The 12,838-nt window shown below is 37.7% G+C and overlaps 1 protein-coding gene and 1 pseudogene across 1 annotated transcript in view; one reads left to right on the forward strand and one right to left on the reverse strand.

Moving 5' to 3' along the window:
- Nucleotides 1-12,838, reverse strand: part of LOC122112508 (phosphatidylinositol 3,4,5-trisphosphate 3-phosphatase TPTE2-like) — a 98,272-nt gene that overhangs the window by 83,320 nt on the left and 2,114 nt on the right. The window contains exons 2-3 of the mRNA XM_042685305.1: nt 6,488-6,532; nt 1,230-1,268 (exon numbers count right to left, since the gene is read on the reverse strand). The gene's annotated coding sequence lies outside the window, so the exon portion shown is untranslated. The remainder of the gene's footprint in view (nt 1-1,229; nt 1,269-6,487; nt 6,533-12,838) is intronic.
- LOC122112514 lies at nt 2,159-2,733 on the forward strand (annotated as a pseudogene).

The following is a 12,838-nucleotide window of genomic DNA, read 5'->3' on the forward strand; positions in this document are numbered from 1 at the left end:
TATATAAGTTCCTGATTCTCCAGTCATTATGCCTGCTTCTTAAGTCCAGCATCATAAATGTCTATCTTGCTCTAACACAGGGTCAGGCCTAAAGTATGGTCTCTTTTAGGTATGTTACAGACTTGGGATGAGAACAAGCCTTGTAAAATGTCAGAGCTAGAGATAATAATATTTTGGACACTAGCTTCACACAGTGACAGGATTCTACATTAAAAGGGACACGTGCATGAGCTAGATCTTTTATGCACAAGGTTCTGTTGCTCACCATTATCTATTTCTCTTACTTTTTCATTTCTGTAAACAGGATTCTCTCCTTTGGCCCAATCCACTGAAGACTCAAAAGTAGGAAACCTGATATTTTCTAAAGGAATATGTTACTAAAATGACCAACACAGAAGAAGTATATGGGCTGGGAATGTGGCTTAGTGGTAGAGTGCTTGCCTAGCATGCATGAAGCCCTAGGTTCGATTCATTAGTACCACATAAACAGAATAGGCTGGAATGTGCTGTGGCTCAAGTGGTAGAGTGCTATCCTTGAGCAAAAGAAGCTCAGGGACAGTGCTCAAACCTTGAGTTCAAGCCCTAGGACGAGCAAAACAAAACCAAAAAGAAGTATACGTCTCATGACATATTGCTTTCTTATCCTCATTGATCTAATGATAATAAAGTCATCCACAAATCTCTCAGTGAAAGAATCTATACTCCTTGTCAGAGTGTGTATAATGTCCAGAGATTCTTGATGAACACTTCACACATCTCAACCTCCTTTTTCCTTTTGCTCCTAGTTTTTAAGTTCCTTTCTTTTCTCTTCCTTCTTTCCTTCCAATTATTCATTCTTTCTTTCTTTTCCTTCCATTTTCCTTCTTTCTTTCCTACTGTCCTTTCTTTCCTGTTTTCCTTCTTTCTCTTTTTGGAGACAGGGTGACTGTGGTCCCTTGTCTACTAGCCAGGTATGCTACAACAGCATCATTTCATCATTCTTAGGCATTGCTCAAGGAATGTTTTTCATAGGGTTTCCTTTTGGGGTCTGGTCTGGCAGCAGATCCCAATCTTTCCATGTTTTCTAGTTCCTGAGATCTCAGACATGCACAACTATGGCTTTTGTTTTAGATACCTATATAAGTATATTATGTGTGTGTGTCTATGTTTCAATTCATTCTATCTGACTCTCTAGAATCATGGATGTGTGTGTGTGTGTATTCAGTTGGCATATTGGTTTTGCTACTCACTTTTCACTTCCAATATGAGAAATTTCAGAAGGCTTCACACTAAGAAAAAATATATAGCAGATATAACACACATTTTACCACATTTATAGCTATAGCTAATGCTTCTAGACATGAACTGGTTGGGCTTAAGCTACTCATGTTCATGTTTGCATCTATTCTTAGTTCATATTTTAATAAAACTGTATTATCTTTATAAGAAAACACATTTTCTACAGCCTATGAAATCAGTAAACATTTCACACTTAGAATAGTTCTCTAGTGTTAACATAGATATTACCATTGGACATTGACTTCAAATGCCACTACATGTTGTACACATGAGAATTTCACAGACATTATCAATTCTAAAGTCATTCCATCATTTACTTTCATTCATCAAATGTTTTCACTGCCAATCACATAGGGTAAGTCCATAGACCAGCTAAGCAAAAGAGAAGAGACTCACTCATCAATACAGACAACCATAAAACCATAAAGATGAACAAAGGACACATGAAAAAAGATACAACAATGTGAGGAATATGTCTTCACTGAACAATCAGACCCCCAACTCCTATTCAGATGCAGATTGAAAAATAAGTTAAGTTTAAAAACCAATAATATACTTCCTACTAGACACATTTCACCAGTGAAGGCTTAAAGATACTGAAACTGAAGTAATGGAAGACTACTTTCTCTGCAAATGTAAACCAAACACAATCACGAGTAATCATGCTATATGAGAAAGAAATAGATTGTTTAGCCAAAAAAACTAGATAATGATACAAAGAAAGACAGCACATATCCAAAATATCGTCAATTGGAAATAGTAACTGTCCTGCACTCACTGCAGGAAAATACTACTATAAAACTAACAATATTCATTATAAAAGGAAACATAGCCTCAAACAGCATAAAAGTTGGCAGCAGCTCTTCCTGTAAGCGCCCAGAGGTGACCTGTGAAAATGGCTTGCTACTCTCTAGACCCAGAAAACCCCACAAAATCATGCAAGCCAAGAGGTTCCAATCTTCATGTTCACTTTAAGAGAAACAGCACTTTAGAGAAACAGCACAGGCCATCAAGGATATGCATATCTGAAAAGAGACTAAGTATCTGAGAGATGTCACATTAAAGAAGCGTGTGCCATTCCGGCCTTACAATGGTGGAGTTGGCAGGTGTGCTCAGGCCAAACAGTGAGGCTGGAACAGGGTCAGTGGCCCAAAAAGAGTGCTGAATTTCTGCTGCAAATGCTTAAGAATTCAGAGAGTAATGCAGAACTGAAGGGTTTAGATGTAGACTCCCTGGTCATTGAACACATCCAGGTGAACAAAGCACCTAAGATGCGCCACCGAACTTACAGAGCCCATGGTAGGATTAACCCATCCATGAGCTCCCCCTGCCACATTGAGATGATCCTTACTGAGAAGGAGCAGATTGTTCCTAAACCAGAGGAGGAGGTTGCACAGAAGAAAAATGTATCCCAGAAGAAACTGAAGAAACAAAAACTTATGGCACGGGAATAAATTTAGCATAAAATAAACTCAAATAAATCGAAAAAAAAGTTGGCAGCATCAAAATCCACTGATAACAAGGAAGGATCACTCAGACAATAAATCAATCACAACATATTACAGTATACTGTAAGCCAAATTGGTCTAAGAGACTACAAAACATTCCATTTACACAGAAATGGAGACAAAAGGTGATCAAATGCAACAGTAATATTCACTAGACATTATGCTGAAAATGAATTAAAACACCTGTGGGTGGAGACAGGAGGGAAAACCTGGGAGAGAGCAAAAGAAGGGGTAACATTGTCCAGAAAGAAATGTCCTCATTACCTGATCTATGAAGCTCTAACTCCTCTGTAGAACTCCTTATAATAACAATTTTTAACAAAACATTTCACATAAATGGATGACATCGATCAAGATGCATTGTATTCATGAATGTGTTGGCTGAATGCTAACTACTTTGTACAGCTCTAACAAATGCACCTTGTTTATCTGGAGCAATCTCCAGGACAGATGGTACTTTATCCAACAAACCATTTTCCAACATACTTTTAAAAACTGAAATTATTCTCTACATCTTATTTGCTAATGAACTAAAAGTAGAAAATAACAACTTAAGGAATTATATAAACGCACACAAGGTACATGATAGTCACTTGAACTACCAAAGGACTGATGGAAGAAATCATGAAGGAAATACAAACTTTCTCAAACTGATGAAAATAAAACACATACTATCACAAACACTGTCCCTTCTACATATGGAAGCTATAAGCTGATCACAAAGAAATACAAGATAAAATAGCAGTCTCTGCATGACCAGGATGAGTGCGAATGAAGAAGGATGTCATCCATACATTTTTGAGCAGAAGGAATAACTCCTTCAACAGCAAAGAATGATATCAAAGCTAGAAATCATGAATTAAAACTTTCAAAATGTCAAGTGAAAATGATATTGAAGCTCTGGCAGAAACCAATGACATATAACTAAGATGGTAGAAATGCCAATGATGTAATCCGATCGTCACAGTGTACTTGTGTCTAACTCTTACCCTATACACTATATGCATGTTCACCTGCTACTTGTCAGTTAAAAGGGTATTTTTAAAAGCTTGGCCAGGTCAACAGTGTGTAACATGTTACACACTTATACAAATTGGTACAAAGTTTACACCACATTCTTCAATGAGAACATGCAGAAACACAATGACATTCTGTATTGCAATTGTCTGCACCATAAGCTTTCCACATTTATCTGCACTTTTCTATGTGTTTCTATATGTTCAAGATTTCATATATTGGTATTATAATAAAGGCATTTTATATACATACATACCTATTATAAATGTAGATTCAGGATATCTACCAATCCATCTATCTCATTGTGTATCTATTTTATGGGTTCATTTATCGCTCACCTTCTCTTTGAAGTTCCCACCTCAAATACTGTTAACAATCCAGGTACAAGAGTATTTGACTGCTAGTCTATACACTCTTGTTCTAATTACTTTGAAGCTTATATATGGCTCATGGAATTTCATTCCAGTGTAAATCAGTTTTTTTTTAAACTTTGTTATTTTTCAGTAGAGGTTGATCCAAAGAAACAGTTTTAATTTAAGCTTTTGGTTCTTGAATCCACAAATACATAACAGCAGAGTGTTTAGCTTCTCCCAGTTCAAATCTTTGATCTGGGTTAAAAAAAAATCCCTTCTATTCTTGGTAGTTCCCTGCTGTATTAATCCCTGCACACACTTTTTACATTTAGCATCCTAAGAGTCTGACTCACTTTAACATAAAATAGAGGAACTATAAGCCAGAGGTAGCGAACCTCAAAAAAAACACTGCAGGGTTTCAAATAAGAACCATTCACTCATGTGGCAGAGCTCTATATTAATACAGATTTGGGGATCAGCTTCACATAGTGACAGAGCCTGGGATAACCAAGGACACATGCATCATTTCTGCTATGCAATGCTCAGGTTGTACTACTCCGTATCTGACACTTCCTCCTCTGTGATCCCAACAGGATCCCCTCTCCTTTGGCTCAATCCATTAGAGACTCTTAAATAGAAAATTTGGTATTTCCTAAGAGATTGTCTGATGTTAAGAGTAAAAAAAAACACTGACTACAATAGCTTACTGCTAATGATCTTTCCCTTTCTGACTCCACTTGAGATATAGAAATCACCTGCAGAACTCACGGTGGAAACATCTAAATAGACATACTGTAATCTCAAGGTCCTTCAAAGGATAACTTTACAAATTCAATCTTCTTTCATTAGGTAGTACTGAAGCTGGATGACAGGGCATTCTCTCTGATGGCTAGGCAAGGGCGTGAGCACCTGAGCTATATGGCCTGAGTCCTTTGGTGCTACAGCACAAAAAAAAAAAAGGTCTTCGTTTTATTCCTGGAAGTGACTTCACAACATATCTGATTACCTATGTCGCTGATGAGGAATTGGAGAAGTACAGATGTGGGCTCCAAAGATTAAGCAAATTGTTATTGAGATCCTCACCTGAACCTACCTTTCCATACAAATGAGTGGTATGGATTGGGAATGGACATATTTGGTCTAGGAAAATATCAAAACTACTGAACATTTATGTTCCATGTTTGCTATTAAACTAAAGTGTTAAGCTTTTTGTGTCTTCCCCATAAGTGCAATCAGTATGTGTTTTGATTACAAATCCCTTCTACCTTATTTAAGTTCCTTATTCTCCAGACCTTGAGCCTGCTTCTTATGTCCAGCATCATAAATATCTATCTTGCTCTAACATACCATCAGGCCGGAGGTAGGGTCTCTTTTCAGTGTTACAGACTTGAGATGAGTGGCAAAGTTAGGCATAAGGACATTGAACACTAGCTTCACACAGTAATAGGACACATGCATGAGCTTGATCTTTTATGCACAGGGTTCTGCTGTTCACCATCCTCTATTTCTCTTACTTTCTCATTTCTGTAAACAGGATCCTCTCCTTTGGCCCGATCCACTGTAGACTCAAATGTAGAAAATGTGATCTTTTCCTCTAAGTATCGTGTGCTAACTGATTGTACCACTGGAGCTCCAAAACCTGATCTTTTCTAAAGGAATACGTTACTATAATGACCAATGTAGAAGAAACGTACTTCCCCTGACCTGTTTCTTTCTTATCCTCATTGATCTAATGACAATATATCTATCTGTGAAAACATTTAGGTACGCAGTCCAAGATATGTGTAATGTCAAGGGATTATTTCATAAATCTCAACCTTTCTCTCCTTTTGCTCCTAGTCTGAGTTCTTTTGTTTATATATTTATTTCGTCTTCCTTCCCCTTGTTTTAGTCCTTCCTTCTTTCTTATCCTTCCTTTCTTTCATTCACACCATTATTCTTTTTCTACTTCTTTTCTTTTTTCTTTCCTTCTTTTTTCCTCCTCCTCCCCTCCTCTCTTCCTTCCTTCTTTGCCTTCTTTCTGTTTTGTGACAGGGTTACTCTGCTTTGATTATAGCATCTTTGTTTAGTAGCAGGGTATGCTACCACAACAACATGACCTCATTTTTGGTGATGCTCTAGGAATGTTTTGCCCAGGGTAATTTTCTACTATCTGAAATCTCAGGCTTGCACAACTCTTAATTTTTTTTAGATAAGTATGTCTGTGTTGAGTGTATATCTGTATTTCAACTCACATTCTATCTGACTCTAGAAACATACATATATTAAGCATGTGTCTGTAAACATATATACATATAAGAACATATATGTATGTTCACTTGTCATACTCACGATTGACTTGTGGTTCCAACATGAGGAACTTTAGAAGCGTTCACACTAAGAGAAAACATATAATCAGACATTACACACAGCTTTAGCACACATCTAAGGTCAATGAACTAGACATTAGACATGAACACATTGGGCTTTAGCTACTCATGTTCACATCTGCATCTGTACTTAGTCAATCATTTATTACAATTGCATCTTTAAATGACAATAACACATATTCTAATGTCTGTGAAGTTAGTCAACATTTCACACTTGGAATAGTTCTCTGGTACTACCACAGACATTACACTGGGCACTGATTTCCCATTGGACTACATCAACAGGTTGTACATATGAGAACTCCATGTTACCAATTCTACATCGGTACATTCTACAACTTTTACATTCATTCCTCTACTGTTTTTACTGCCTGGTCACATGGGGTAAGTCCACAGACCAAATAGGAAAAAGGGAAGAGATTCAATCCTAATCGATACAACCACAAAACAATAAAGATGAACAAGAAAGGAACAAAGGACACATGAAAAAAACACGAAAAAAGAGAAAAATGTGAGGAATGTGTCTTTATTGAACAATCACATGCTGAACCTTATGATGATACAAACTCTTTAATGGGTTTGAATTAAAAAGTATGACACAATGATACACTTCTTACTAGACATTTCACCTGAGAAAACTGAGAAAGACTGAAATTGAAGCGATGGAAGAATATTTTCTCTACAACCTGAATCAAATCATCGTGCTATACAAGAAAAAAAAAAGATTCTGTAACACAAAACTAGAAAATGATACAAAGAAAGATAGAATATTATCAAAGACCTGTCAATTTGAAATAATATTTGTAAATATATAGGCCCTTCACTGCAGGACAATACTACTCCATAAAGACAACATCACTCAGTGTAAATGGAAATATCAGCACAATAAAAGTTGGCACTATCACTACCCACTGGTATCAAGGAAGGATCATTCCCTTAGTCAATAACCAACACATCACAGTATTCTGTAAGCTAAATCTGTCTAAGAGACATTAAGGGTTGGGAGATGAAGATGGCAGAGGAGAGTCTGGGGGCTAAGTAAGCTCTCCCATAGAAACCCGTATTAGTATTCCAGTGGAAAATCGAAAGCTAGAGAGACACACCAAGTATGTTATAGTACAGAGTTTGGCAAGCTAGGAAAAACTCAGGCAGCTTACTTAGGGAGACAGATTGGAGCAACCCCAGTCCCATGCCACAGCAGAGGTGGCGGCTGCCACTGGCTGCTATATTCAACACAGAGAGCCCAGAACAAAGGCGCCAGAGTGGATGCTACTCACCACCAGCAAGAACCGACAAGGAGTGGAAATTTTCATTTGGCTGACTGTGGATGTGGACTACAACATTAAGACATCTTCATTACTTCTCTTGGAGCAGCAGCAGGAAAGTTGCCCCTCCCCTACCACAGGAGAAAAACTCCATCTTTGATACTGACACAGACCCAGGCAGAGCAGCTAGCTTGATTTGGCCTGTGTGGGACAGACTCTCCTTAGTGTGTAAACAGAGCCAGAGGCTACCTACCCAGCTGCTGCACAGGAAGCAACTACAACCCTTGAGCAATTGAAAACTTGGTACACTAAATCCTGAAATTGGCCCCAGGCTCAGCTGAGTCTATCTGGAGCTAGCCCATCAGAGTAAAGCTGATAGGCCACAGCCCAACCTACAACCTAGCACCCCTCACAGCAACTAGAAGCTAGAGGAAACAACCTCCTCGCTTTTTAGTGATACTTAAAGTAGATCACTGCCCCACTGAACTAGCCTGGGAGGAGGGACATAAACTCCCTGGTGAGGCAGAGCTTCCTTCAGCCTGCTCAAACAGTCTGAGTTAAGAAACCAAGCAAGCCACAGGAAAACAAAACACAAGCAAACCAGAGACTCCAGCACCAAGAGACTGGCTATGGACACAGGGGAGACACAAGAACCGCCCCTCTCTTTCTCCCATTTTTTTTTGGAAGAATTTTGTTCTAAACTGTTGTCTATTTTTCTCATTTTTAATTTAGGTTTGTTTTTTGTTTTTGCTGTTGTTTCTTTTTAAAAATATTCTCTTTATACTCTTTTCCCTTTTGGTCCTTTGAGGTTTTTGTTTTTGTTGTTGATTTGCATTACTTATTTGCTGTTCTGTTCATCCCCAGATAGGTACTTGTCTTTATTAGACCTTATCCTTCACTGTGTGCACACTTAATTCATATATTGATTACTCAATTTACAAACTCCCAGCCTCAAGTCCATTAATTATAGAATTATTTCTTTATACTTACATAATTTTTTAAGTAGTTCATTTTAATTTTTTTATTTTTATCATTTCTTTTTCTTTATCTCTCTTCTCCTTTCCTGCTATCCCTGCCCTTTCTCTGAATCGCACTCTCACTTTGCCTCCATACATTCCTCCAATCTTAATTTCTCCTCACAATTCTCCCTAAACCTATTAATTTCTGGTCTGCTTATGCTTTTTTTTTAAATCCATTGATCCATATCTGTTTCTTGTTGAACTAGATTGTATCTGTACCCATTTTGACTAGATCAAACAATCTGTGTAACTACAGGTTGATGCTTGCCTTAAAATAGTGTTCTAGATCAGAATCAGTTTGGCTATCATACCCAAATGAGCAGAACAAGCAGAAACACAAGAAAAATGGCAAGTCCAGGTATTTCAATTCGCACTCATGACAAGCAGACAACAGAGCAATCAATGAATAACCCAGAGGAGAGTTCCCATAATGCTCTACAAACAATTCTGATAAACATGCTGAAACATGCTGAAAGCCTGCAAAGGTCTCACTGTGAGCATGATAAGGAAATGCATGAGCGTGATGAGGCAAACCAAAGATTGATACAGGAATATCGTGAGCATGATGAGGCTAATTTAAGATTAATAGAGGAATTGCATGAGTGGGATGAGAATAGACAAAGAATAATTGAGGCATTCATGGAATCCACAAACAGAGAGCTGGGGCAAGCTAGGGAGGCCACAAAAGGATGCTGAATGAAGCCCAGCAGAAGGAAAGAGTCCATAACCAATCAACTAAGGGATTTGAGAAAAAACACTGAAAACCAAATTAAGGAAATAAGGAAGTCCACACAAGATCTAAAACAAAGCTTCAACAAAGAATTTGAAGCTATCAAATCTGACCAATTAAAAGAAATAAAAAAACAAAGTAGAGCCAGGCGTCAGTGGCTCACGCCTAGAGCTACTCAGGAGGCTGAGATCTGAAGATCATGGTTCAAATCTAGCCCAGGCAGGAAAGTCCGTGAGACTCTTATCTCCAATAAACCACTAGAAAACCGGAAGTGGTGTTGTGGCTCAAGCGGAAGAGTGCTCACCTTGAGCTGAAGAGCTGAGGGACAGGGCCCAAGCCGAGTTCAAGCCCCATAATCAAAAAAAAAAAAGTAGAAAGTCTTGACAGTAGTTTAAACCATGAAGAAGATCAAATCTCTGGGATTGAAGACAGCCTAGATATTATATATAACAGACAACTATTCAAGACAAATCCAACAAATATGATGGATCTATTCAACATTTAGAAGACACCATCACACAGCCTAATTTGAGGATAATGGGTGTACAGCAGCACCTAGAGGCAGAAGTTAATGGTCTAGGAAATTTGTTTAACAGGATCCTAGCAGAGAACTTCCCAAACATGAAAAAAGATGGGCTATTCAGATACAAGAAGCTTTTAGAACCCCAAATAGACCAGACCAGAACAGGACATCCCACAGTCACATTGTAATCACACAGGATCAATTCAGACCAAAGAAAGGACCCTTAAAGCTGTCAAGGAGAAAAGATCAATCACTTATAAAGGGAAACCAATTAGAGTCACCTCAGATTTCTCAGCAGAGACAATTAAAGCAAGAAGAGCCTGGAATGATGGATGCCATGCCCTAAAGACAAACAACTGTCAACCAAGAATACTGTATATCCAGGTCAAATAAAAACCTTCCACAACAAAGAAAAAGTTAAACAATATATCTCCACCAAACCAGCCCTACAAAAGATACTTAAAGATGTCCTACACATAGAAAACTAACAAGAGGACGATAAAGTCCAAGAAATAGCCCCAAACAGAGAATCTAAGAAGCATGGGAAGAACCAATTGGCACAGACCCCCAAGAAGGTGGATAACATGGCAGGAACTACCAAACACCTCTCAGTCCTAACTCTCAATATTAATGGACTTAACTCTCCAGTTAAGCAACATAGACTATCTAGTTGGATTAAAAAGCAAGATCCCTCTATCTGCTGCCTTCAAGAGACATGCCTTGCCCACAAAAACAAACACATTCTGAAAGTGAAAGGCTGGAATAAAATCTACCAAGCAAAAGCCCCCCCCTATAAACAGGCAGGAGTTGCAATTCTAATATCAGACAAAATAGATTTCAAATTAAAATTGGCAAGAAGAGATAAAGAAGTTCATTACATTCTAATTAAGGGATCTGTCCTTCAGGAGGATATTACTATTCTAAATATCTATTCACCAAATAATGGAGTACCCAAATGTATTTAACAAACACTACTTTCCCTAAAATCACATATTGATCCAAAGACATCAATTGTTGGGCACTTTAACACATCAATACCCATCTGGATAGATCAATCCAGTAAAAACTCAATAGAGAAACCTCAGACTTAAACAACTGCATAGATCAGCTAGACTTAACAGATATCCACAGAAGATTTTATCCAGCAGCATCAGAATACATATTCTTCTCAGCAACACAAGGAACATTTTCCAAAATAGACATTTTAGGTCACAAAGCAAATTTGTCCAAATACAGAAACACTGAAATTGGTCCTGCATTCTCTCAGACCACAAGGGAATAAAATTAGAATTCAAAACCAAAAGGCACCAAAGAAATCCTAACAAACAAATCGTTTAACTAGGGATACAGGTGGACCCATTGCAACAATGAGATGTACAAGTCCTTATGTCGAAAAACGAACTTAACAACTTTGGTGGGGGGTGGGGAGAGGGTTGTGTGGGGAGAGGGGAAGTGGATGGGAAGGGTTGAGAAGGGGAAACAAGGAGGCAACAATGCTTGATAAGAAATGTACTCGTTATCTTGCCCATGTAGCTGTAACTCCTCTGTATGGTATTCTCACAATTAAAAAATAATAGAAAAAAAAGAAAACCCATCTGACCCATTTGGATTCATAATTCAAAAGTCTATGCATCCACTTCTGATGTTTGACATTGTAAGAGCTTTCATTTCCTTAACACAAGATCAAGAAACTGAAGGCCTGAAGTAGAAGCTCTGAATAATGTGTTCAAAGTTTGAGTTGATAGCCAGTCTTCATGTGACAGAGTTCTGTATTAGTAAGTGTTTGGGTCACCAGCCTCATATAATGCAGAGCTCCACATAATGATATTATACAAGCACACTGTACTGATCCCTATCTGCCATTCTTCCTTTCAGTTCTAAACAGGACTTTCCTCTTTGATCCAGTCCATTAGAGATTTACAAATAAAAAATCTAATTGTTTTCTAAGGGATTGCCTTTTATTATGAGTAACAAACATACCAACTACAAGAAGCTGCTTCTGATGTAAAGATAGAAATTATCCATAGATCTACCAGTGCAAAACTTAAGACACAGTTTCAAAAATACTGCAATTCTAAAACCTCCCATGAGGTTTTCAAATCCCAATCCTGTTCCTTTCTCTCCTGGTGTCACCCTGCCTACTTCCAATTAAGTGCTCTAGCATTTAAGCTATGGCCCAAGTCCTGTGTGTCTGTGTGTGCTTAAGTTTCCATGTAAGTATGTACATGTACATATGTACCTATAAATGCACACTTCTGTTGATGTATATATATATATGTGTGTGTGTAATTAACATAAATGACATAAATGACTTCTTCATTCTACATTCTTATAGAAATTGTTCTGCAGCTTATAAACTGTGAGAACCTTATTCCCATATAAATCAGTTGTTTGGAAGCTTGTATATCCCTTTTCCATGCAGTAAATTATTTATAATAGACATATTTGGTTTGGTAAAATGTTTACCAACTCAACCTTTCTGTTCAGATGTTTACAACAAATTAAATACAAACATAATTTAAAACTAATTAAAAACAGGCATTTTGTGATTGGGGAGACTGTACTATCAGTATATATCCCTTCTATAATATTTAAGTTTTGGATTTTTTAATCTAAGAACCAATTCCCAAAGTTCACCATCATATTTTAACACAAGTCCTAGAAACTGCAGGCCTAAGGCAGGGCCTTTGAACAACGTATGCTAGGTTTGAGTTGAGAGTCAGCCAGTTTCTAGCAGAAATCAATGTTATATGAGTAAGGTTACAGAATGACAATT

The sequence above is a fragment of the Dipodomys spectabilis genome, unplaced genomic scaffold, assembly GCF_019054845.1.
Source record: "Dipodomys spectabilis isolate Male_0828 unplaced genomic scaffold, ASM1905484v1 ptg000095l, whole genome shotgun sequence".
NCBI classification, from domain to species: Eukaryota; Metazoa; Chordata; class Mammalia; order Rodentia; family Heteromyidae; genus Dipodomys; species Dipodomys spectabilis.